This window comes from Lactuca virosa, chromosome 4 (assembly GCF_052849685.1).
Source record: "Lactuca virosa cultivar CGN04683 chromosome 4, Lactuca_virosa_CGN04683_v6, whole genome shotgun sequence".
NCBI classification, from domain to species: domain Eukaryota; kingdom Viridiplantae; phylum Streptophyta; class Magnoliopsida; order Asterales; family Asteraceae; genus Lactuca; species Lactuca virosa.
In genome coordinates this window covers 3,987,238-3,994,664 of record NC_136429.1, presented here as the reverse complement: position 1 = coordinate 3,994,664, position 7,427 = coordinate 3,987,238, and the positions used below count along the sequence as shown (strand labels likewise).

Genomic DNA, 7,427 nt, shown 5'->3' with positions numbered 1-7,427 from the left:
TCAAGCTGGATCATATATGTTATTCATGCCCAGCTTGTTACAAATAGCAGAGATCCACGAACTAGGTAAAGCTTTGGTGAAGACATCAACTGGTTGACTTCTTGTTCGAACATGGGGAATAGAGATGGTTCCATATTCTATATTTTCCCATGTGAAATGACAGCCTCCTTCGATATGTTTAGTCCTTTCGTGAAACACAAGATTTTTTGCAATATGGATAGCCGCCTCATTATCACAATACAAGTTCATTGGTTTCGATTGAACAAAACCAAGTTCATCCAACAAATTTCGTACCCATATCAGTTCACATGTAGTCTGAACCATAACTCCATATTCAGATTCAACACTTGACCGTGAAACGATATTTTGTTTCTTACTTTTCCATGAAACTAGATTCCCTCCAACAAACACACAATAACTTGTAGTAGACCACCTAGTTGTAGGATCCCCATTGTAGTTGGCATCAGTGAACCCTTCGATGACATGATGACCATGATTTTGATATAAGATGCCATGACCAGGAGCACCCTTTATGTACTTCAGAATATGACTAACTGTATCCCAATGAGTGGTTCGTGGAGATGACATAAACTGACTTATAACACTCACCGGAAAAGCAATGTTTGGACGTGTAATCATCAGGTAGTTTAATTTTCCTACAATTCTTCTGTATTTCTTTGGGTTCTCAAGTGGATCTCCTTTGTCTGCTTTCAATTTCATATTTTGAACCATTGGAGACTCGCAAGGTTTTGTTTCAATCATCCCAAAATCCTTCAAAATATCTAAGCAATATTTCCGCTGCGACAAACAGATCCCTTTTCGAGTACGAGAGACTTCAATTCCCAAAAAATATTTTAAAGGACCTAGGTCTTTTGTTTGTAAATTGAGATGCAAGAAAATCTTTCAGCTTCTTAATCCCAATTCCATCATTCACGGTAATCACAATGTCATCAACATATACCACTAACAGAATGCATCTGAAATACGATGAAGCAAAGAACACAAAATGGTCATAAGAGCTTATTCGTAAGCCAAACTGTGTCACCACATCACTAAACCGTCCAAACTAGGACCGATGAGATTGCTTAAAACCATATAGTGATTTACGTAATTTACAAACTCTTCCATACTCCCCTGAGCAACAAACCTATGTGGTTGATCCATATAAACTTCTTCATGTAAATCACCATGCCAGAAGGCATTCTTCACATCCAGTTGATGAAGGGCCCAATCATAATTAGCAGCTAATGAAATGAATAATCGGATGGAAGATACCTTAGCTACAAGAGAAAAGGTCTCTGAGTATTCTACCTCGTAAGTCTGAGCATATCCTTTAGCAACCAAGTGTGCCTTTAGACGAGCTACAGATCCGTCTGGATTAACTTTCACGGTGAATACCCATTTGCAACCTATTGCCTTTTTACTCACAGATAAGTCTACCAAATCCCATGTATTATTATGATCGAGAGCATTGATCTCATCAATCATAGCATCCCGCCATCCAGAATTGTTCAAAGCTTCACCAACTGTTTTAGGAATATATATATATATATATATATATATATATATATATATATATATAATATCAAGAATAGAGATCATCATGCATGAAGTTGAAGATAGTTTACCATAAGAAACAAAAGAGGATATAGGGTAAGCGCATGACCGTTTCCATCTCCTTAAGGCAATGGGGACATCAAGGTCAGTATCCTGCGTATCAGAAGATGGTGGATCACTCGTATTAGAAGGATCATCGGTACTTGGACATGTAAATGAAGATGGTATTGTATCGGGAACTGATGTAGGTCGTCGTTGCCTAATATACACATGAATTATTGGTGGTCTTGCAGGCTCTAATGACTGCTGAGATTTGGATGGCATAGGAGACTCTACAGTCGAGTCAGAAATAGGTATAGTGTACACCAACAAATCATCATTGTCTACTTGATCACGGGTGCTGGTCACCAGGAAAAAGGGTACTTTCTATAGAAAACTGACATCTCGTTAAATGATATAACGATTGAGTGTAGGAGAAAAACACCTATAACCTTTCTGAAGGCGAGAATGTCAAAGGAAAACACACTTGAGGGACTTCGGATCTAGTTTGCTGATATGAGGTCGAGAATCCCGAACAAAACAACTATAACCAAATATCTTTGGTTCAATAGGGAATAGATGTTTATTAGGAAACATAACAGAAAATGAAATATCACCACCAAGAACTGAAGATGGCATACGGTTGATGAGAAAACAGGCAGTAGAGAGTGAATTAGCCCAAAATGTTTTTGGAACGGTCATCTGAAATAATATTGCCCGAGCTACTTCAAGAAGGTGATGATTTTTTCATTCAACAACACCATTTTTGGGCAAGTATATCAATATAGGAAGATTCATGGAGAATACCTTGTTGAAGCATGTACGATCGAAATATTTCAGAGGTATATTCTTTTGCATTATCACTACTCAAAGTTTTCTCAGAAACACTAAATTGTGTTTTAATCTCAACAACAAATGAACAAAAATGGGTGAATACCTCGGAGCGATTTTTCATCAAATACAACCAAGTAAAACGAGAATAATCATCCACAAAAGTCACAAAATACTTGAACCTGTTTTTAGAAGTAATAGGACAAGGACCCCATACATTAGAGTGAACCAATTCAAATGGGAATGCAACCCGTTTATTAGCTCTAGGGCTCAAGTGAACACGGTGATGTTTAGCAAATTGATAGGACTCACAATTTAGGGATGATAAATGACTAAATTGGGGATATAATTTCTTCAAACTTTGAAGAGATGGGTGACCTAAAAAACAATGTAATTCAAAACTCGGGATTTCGGGAACTCGGGTTTAAATACATAAAGTCCACTGGATTCTCGTCATCTACCAATTATTTGATTTGTTGAAAGATCATTAAAAACACAATAATAAGGGGAAAATGTGACACTACAATTCAATCCACAAGTAATTTTACTGACTGATAGAAAATTAAATGAGAAATTAAGGAGTCTTAACACAGAATATGTAACATCTCGTTATTTTCCACTTGTAAAGTCAACCCTAGTCAACCAAAGTCAAACTTGGGTAAACTAAAGTCAACTTAAATCTTATTCTATCTTAAATGGGTTAGATTGAGAGTATATAAATGTTTACACTTTGTATTCAAAGTGTTATTTGTTCAAGAAGGGAGTTATTAAAATCGAGAAACTTCGCATTCTTTTCTTCTTTCTTCTCCCTTCAGACCACATACGAGGGCCGTAAACCCTTGGGTCGTGAACGGGGCCATGATCAGGCTTCGGCCATGATCAGACTTCGGGCCTCACACTCTTCGGATCTTATCGCCTCAGGAATCTAACCTTATCGCCTCGAATCTCGTTCTCGACCGCGAACCACTTCTCGGTCGTAATCGCTTCGGACCGTATACGAGGTTAACGGCCGTGAACCCTCGGACCGTGAACCCTCACATACATATAGCATTCAGCCGACTTTTAGCTCATTTCTTCACTTTCAAACAAGCTTTCAACCCTTTTCTCTCAAGTATCATCAAGCAAGAACACCCTCTCTCCTCAAGAACATGCTAGGATCATCCTTTCTCATCATATTCAAGTGTTAATCACTAGTTCTTCATAACATCTAACAGGTATCGTTTTATGATTTTGTTATCATTTAATGAACATCATTCAATCTTCTTATAAACCCGGTAATTTCACTAGTTTACACAAAGAACACGCGAAGAACACGAAGAACACCTGGATGAAAACCTTTGAATCATCTTAGAAACTTGCTTAGGATCATCAAGTGCTCATCATTCATCAAAACTCATGGCCGTGAACATCTTCTGGGCCGTGAACCCTTCACGAGTCTTGGGTCGTGAACACCTATCAGCTTCTATTTTAGCTTCTAACACTCCTATTTGTAAGTTATACTTACAAATTAGTCTAGTTTCTAATCATTCCTATGATTATATTAGCTAATTGGTTGCATATATGCTATACAAATTACTATATAGGACTTGTTTTGCTACGGGGTTACACTTGTGGAACTAAAAATCCTATATCAAATCATCATTTGCATCACCCTCCAAAAGGTGAGTTCATACCCCCGTATTTTCATAGTTTTTACTGTTTTAAGGGGGGGGGGGGGGAATACAAGTCTAACACAAGGATTTTGTGTTACAAACAAATGGTTTCAAAATATTTCAACAAAATGGATTTCAATTATCAGCAAATCAAATAGTTTCAAATTGTGTTAAATTGACATCAAGTCACCAAAAGTATTTCAAAATGTTAAATTCTTTAAATGATTTTATAAACTTATATTTTCCTCAAAAATCATATATAAGGGTTTTGGACTGATAACTCACTTTGGTTCCTTTTCCGTGTTTGGATGTGGGCCTATAGTATCGGTTATTTGTCCGAATGTCGTTTAAATTTTACTTATATATATTTGTATATGTATATAAATATAAAAGCTATTTCATTCAATTCATATAACCTTTGTAACATGTCGAGCAAGGGGTTGCATTCATGAACAGTTAGTACCAATTCAGAAAGTACATATAAATTATAATATGTATAATTTATGATTCATAGAACATTAATTCACGATTCAAGTATACTAGAGTACATCATATTACAAGAACAAGGGTTTGATTCAAAACTAATCAAGTGGATTCATCTTTCAAATACATGTTAAGTATACTAATTCAGGAGCATACTATCAATCATTTATTTCAGAGTGTTTGGGTTTTCACTTTTATTATACACGTAATGTTTATATGCTTTTTATGAGTCAATAGATTCAGGTTGTTTATTCATTTAGACAACATAGTTAAAGTCCTGACATTATAACCAGAATCTCCTGTCGGGGATCGAAACAAGTGTGTATAGATCTATATTAGGATTGACAACCCCACACTCAGACTGCTAGCTACAGCCGGGCATACACGCCTACGAGTGACAGTTGTTGTCAACAGTTTCTAACGCCTTCAAAGCGTTGTATCAGGCTATCTAGTCTCAGTATGGTTATATAAAAAGATATTAATAATACGGTTAGTGTATAATTAACTAAATATAAGTACGTTTTCAGAGTACTAGTGTACAAGATACAATTTACAATATTACATTATAGTTTACAATAACAGCCGGTGGAATCAGGCACACTCACAGTTACAGGTTTTACAAAAAGGAATACAAATACAGAACATTGGTTTACAAACATAACGATTTTATGAGATAAAACTACCTTTCATATACAGCAGAAAATATAGGATTTTCTGGAACAGTTTACTTAGTCATAGAACATAAAATTATACTTTCAGACATAAATACTTATGAACTCACTCAACTGTATGTTGATACTCTCTTTTCAAATTACTTGTATTCTTAGGGAATCAGTAGACAGGTACTCCCCGAGCTTTTGAGAAAATTGAGCTATTTTGAGTCATGTATTCTTCTTTTGTATAACTATTTTGGTGTCAATATACATTGATTGAACACATGTAAAAACTTATACTTATTAATGAAATGGTTGTTTGTACTTTGATTACTATAATGCATGTGTTGTGATACTACAAATGAAGTCATCCACCCCCGGACGTTTCCGCTGACTGGTTTGGGGGTGTGACAGATTGGTATCAGAGCATTATTTATAGTGAACTCAGTATATCAGTCCATAAAAGATATACAAACTATAAATACATCGGGGCTGAGAACTCTGAATACAAGTATACTTTTAAAATTTAAGTATTTTTACCAGAAGTATACTAATACTTATACCTACAAGCACAATATCACAGTCATAACAACTTAAAAGTATTTGGATGTTGGACACTACAGTCAAACCTGGGCAGTTATGTAATCATATCTTGGATTAATATAGCCTGATCAACTATATTAGTTTGAGATATGACCAACATGTGTTTGGGAGTGATGGTAGTGTTGCGACATGTCTAAAACTTACCAACTATGCGTATACAGAAGAACTCTAGAACAGAACATAAATATAAAATACTATAGGAGTATTTTAAGCACTATATACTAATAACAAACATGTAAAACCAAAAGAACCATTGTTGGTAGAGCTATAAATATTAAGGGTATATTACAGTTTTATATAATTAAGGTTATATAGACTTAGAATATGTGATCTAGCTTCATTTCTTGTTCCTTGTTTGGTTGTGGACTTAGAGCAGGATCATTTAATCGAAGGTCGATTATACCCAAGTTATATATAATTAGTATACACTTTGTAGTTATAGAAGTACCCAAAACAAGTCATACATAACTCATTATCTGTTAACTGTAAGTTTCTCTCATAGAAACTTGTATTTGCAAATCTATCGTTACTAATTATATTCTATATCTCTTATATCCCTATTCTCGCTTAGATAACAATGGCTGGATTCCATCTACCCGGAGACCCGTACTTTCCCAATCAGGGAAATGGAGGATGGCTCGATGATGAGCCAGAAGAGAATCCTGAAATCCCCTTAGATGATGATTTTGCAGAAAATTTTCCTGAAAATACTGATTCGGAATCAGAAGCCTATAATCCACCACAAGTTGCCCAAAATCCCAATCCACGACAAAACTTCCAAGGCCCGACGCCTCTGTGGGCAGTAAACTTAGACAGGTGGAGTAACGAACAGGTCAGAACTATCCTTACCAAGGAGACCGAAGCTTCTACAATCTGGACACATGAGGTTCAGCAGACAGAGCCCTCCCAGTGTTAGTTCTTCGTGTGGCGCGTAACGATGAACAAGGAAGAGCTGCTATCGACCGAGTCATGCAGGTTGATGCTGCTACTGGAGTCAACACCGTTCGAATTCGTAACTTAGAAGAAAATCATTATGCGACAAGGGATCGTACTAATTTATTATTGAGAGAACTGGCGGCGTCCCAAGCCGAAGTCAGAGAACTACGAGAACGACAAATAACACAAGAAAGGTGTATGTGCGAAATAGAACGTCAGTTAGCTAAGTCCAGGGCCGGACCTAGTAGGAAGTAGATTATACTCTACTCGTTCACTACTTACTCTTTTGGTTATAGTCTAAGTCTTCGGATATGTTCTAGCGTTATTTTTCATGGTTTTTCAGTACGACCGCAAAAATTTCATTTCGGTAGGTCGTTTTGATGTCGATGTTTTCCCAGTAATATTGGAATGTTGTAGACCTGCTTAAGGTCAAGTTTTCCAAACTCTATGTACTTTTTATACCAATACAATCGACATGCAATTTCATACTCTTTGCAAAATAACCACTCAAATTCATATTATCATGTTGCAAGGTGTACTTGTAGTAGACATCTATTTCCAATTCCTTACAAGATTCATATTGAACTAAGCGTTTTAGTTCAGAGATATCATATTCATGTTCACTCTTGATATCTTACCATATTTTCATCTTTTAACTTTATAGTAAAAGATG

At 36.0% G+C, this 7,427-nt stretch overlaps 1 pseudogene; it reads right to left on the bottom strand.

Annotated features, from left to right (window-relative positions):
* LOC145104054 (secreted RxLR effector protein 161 pseudogene) lies at positions 1 to 720 on the bottom strand (annotated as a pseudogene).
* Between the last annotated feature and the right edge of the window lie 6,707 nt (positions 721 to 7,427).